The 2855-nt window shown below is 39.4% G+C and overlaps 1 protein-coding gene across 1 annotated transcript in view; it reads left to right on the top strand.

Annotated features, from left to right (window-relative positions):
• Nucleotides 1–814: 814 nt before the first annotated feature.
• Znf704 (zinc finger protein 704) overlaps nucleotides 815–2855 on the top strand; it is a 172448-nt gene continuing 170407 nt past the window's right edge. Inside the window, exon 1 of the mRNA XM_004639762.2 lies at nucleotides 815–836. The gene's annotated coding sequence lies outside the window, so the exon portion shown is untranslated. The remainder of the gene's footprint in view (nucleotides 837–2855) is intronic.

Raw genomic sequence — 2855 nt, 5'->3', positions numbered from 1 at the left:
GTATTTTAAATGAAATACATACTGTAGGAAAAACCCTCATCAACCAGTGTTCTTTTTTACTGAAAATCTGTTTCTCATGTGCTCTGAAAAATTTAAAGATGTGTGAGGCTCTGACAACCATGGACGAATTTGAGAAATTATATTTCTAGTTTTTGTTCCCAAAGGAATTAAAGGTGCTTGGTTAGTCCAGCTTTTTGTAGTTTTGTGTTTTTCAGTTAGAAGAAGTTGAAACCAGCTCAGGTTTTAAAAACAAGTGAGGTGAAATAAGTGGGTTGGGGTTAGGGCTTATGAGAAAAGAGAGCAGTCACTCAAGCCTCGAAGCAACCTGCAGGCAGCCCTCTGACTCCAAGCTCAGTGACTAGGGTGGAACCTGGCCTAGGGGAGGTGGCAGCCACCTTTGCTAGTTGACCCTCAGCTGGGGGTTTCTCCAGTCAGATTGCTGAAGGAGGGAGGTGAGGACTGTCGCTCAGTGTTGGAGTGCTTAGCTAGCATACATCACATGCTAGGTTTGATCCCCAGCACTGAGAGAAACACCATCCTCCTGAAAGGAAGGATTCAGGTGTCTCTGTGTCCAGAGAAATCGTGCCATATTCTTTTAGAGGTTGATTTGTCCTTTTATTTATTTACATATCAGAATTTCTTTCTCCAGTGTACCCAAAAGTTCTGTTCTAACAGCTTTTTTGAACTGTGTGGTTCAGGAACTGGGCAGACAAGGATGGAAGCTGGGATCCAGAGGGGGACTTGTGCAGATCCAGGCCAGATGCCATGATGGCTTGGCCAGTGTGGTAGCCATAGAGGCAGTGGGAAGTGCTGGGATTCTTAGACATGTTTTGAAGGTAAAGTCCCCAAGACGTTCTTATAATTGGATATGATGGGCTCAGTTAAACTTTGAATTATATAAAACAAATAGGAATACTGAACCAAATATGATAAATTCGAAATTCTCTATTTTTTCTTTTCTTTTTTTTTTTTTTTTCCATTTATGTACTTGTTACAGGGTCTTACCACGCAGCTCGGACTTGTAATGATCCTCCTGTTTTCAGCCTCCCCAGCAAACACATCTGGATTCGGTCATTGGCTCAGTGCGCCCCTGGGACACGGCCAGCGTGGCACTCGGGACCAGGGATCGAACCTCAGCCTCTGAGCTTGCCAAAGCAGATGCTTAATCTGCTGAGCTAACTTGCTGGCCCAAAATTTTCTATTCTGAAGATAAATCCAATAATGTTGACCTATACTGATAATGATTCTTTTCTCTCTGTCTTTAGATTCAGTTGGAAAAAAATATACAAATGATTTTAGATGAGCTTGAGTTTAATATTGGACTTTATAGACATGGTTATTTCTGTTCAAGGCTTTCTGAAAGAATTTTTTAAAAACACCCAAGTTGTGTGTTCTCACTTACATAATGTTTAATAGAAGTCTTGAAACCTCAGCCAAGTAGTCTTCCACTAGGGAGTTTTGCAGTAACTTTCCATCTTAAATATGCTGCTGACTAATCTGCCATTAACCAAGCCAAGTCATGCTTTGTTGAATATTAAATTGACAAGATATTAAAGTTAAAACTTGCTGTAGTAAACCCAGCATCAACAGTACTGTTTGCTGAGGTTGTATAGTTGTGTGGTTTGACCCTATGAGAGCAAAACATAATGCAGAGTTTCAGCTCTGTCACACTGAGTTTACTCCTCACCCCGTCAACGCAGCCACCCAGCCAGTCCCACTCCCACCGGTCGGTCGGTCGTCTGCCTTGGGAACATCATAATGCCCTTGAGGAGATTCTGAAGGCTGAGAGGATAATCGAGGACAAGTAATTGGAAGCAATTGTTTTTAGAGTGGTTGCTCTGCAGCTACTCGTTAGGACTGCAGAGATTTGCCACCCGACTTATTTTCCACACACCTCACATGAAATTTGAATAATTTAGTCTGAAGTAATGAGTAGAAGTCTGTTGACTATTTTTGGATGTAGCTTTTATCAATTCACTCACAAGATTCTAATCTTTCTTTGAGCAAGTCTTAACAGTGTATTTTAAATTAATAGAAAAAAAAATAGGTGTTCCTGTTATTAGTATAAGCTTTTCTTCTCCTTTTCTAACATGATATGAAATCTATGGACCTAATTCCATGTTCCAGACACCAGTGGTTGTATTACCAATTACTAAGCATGTCATATGTATTATTATGTGTAATGAACGCAAATTCTTTTTTTGAAAACAAATAAAAAATATTTTTTAAAAAACAGGGGCTAGGGAGATAGCTCAGCAGTTTAAGTGCCCATCTGGCAAGCGCAAGGACCTGGGTTCGATTCCCCCATACCACATGCCTTGCTGCCCCATAATTGAGCATGGTGCTGGGGAGGCTGAGACATTAGGACCGCTACAGTTCTGAACTGTGAGGTGAGTCCCTGTATCCAATAAATAAATAAAAACAAATTTAAAACATTAGAAACGACACACAATTTCACTAACAAAATAATAGGAATCCAACAATAGATGTTATGTTTCGTATTGGTGTCTTCAAATTAGTTCAGATTATCAGATGTAAGCATGAAAAATTGGCTCAAAAAGTTATAAAAAATAAAAAAAGGAGAGAAAAAAGAATTCAAGTATTAACCGCTCCTTTCGGTAAACCAGCAGAAATCACTAGTATAGTTGTCTAGGCTATCCTGTGTGTATACATACATATTTCTTTTTCCTAAAGGCAAGTTTTTTGAATCCTAAGGTGTGACACATCTAAAATAGGAAAAGTTATCTTACAAAGTTTGGCAGAAGTGACTTTGTGGTTTCCTGGTGAAATTTAAGAGGGTCACTTGACCAATTGGACCATTCACTTGTCTTTATTTTCTGCTAACATTTAAAATT

Source organism: Octodon degus, unplaced genomic scaffold, assembly GCF_000260255.1.
Source record: "Octodon degus isolate 3935 unplaced genomic scaffold, OctDeg1.0 scaffold00114, whole genome shotgun sequence".
Classification (NCBI taxonomy): Eukaryota; Metazoa; Chordata; class Mammalia; order Rodentia; family Octodontidae; genus Octodon; species Octodon degus.
This window is presented reverse-complemented; position numbering and strand designations above follow the sequence as displayed.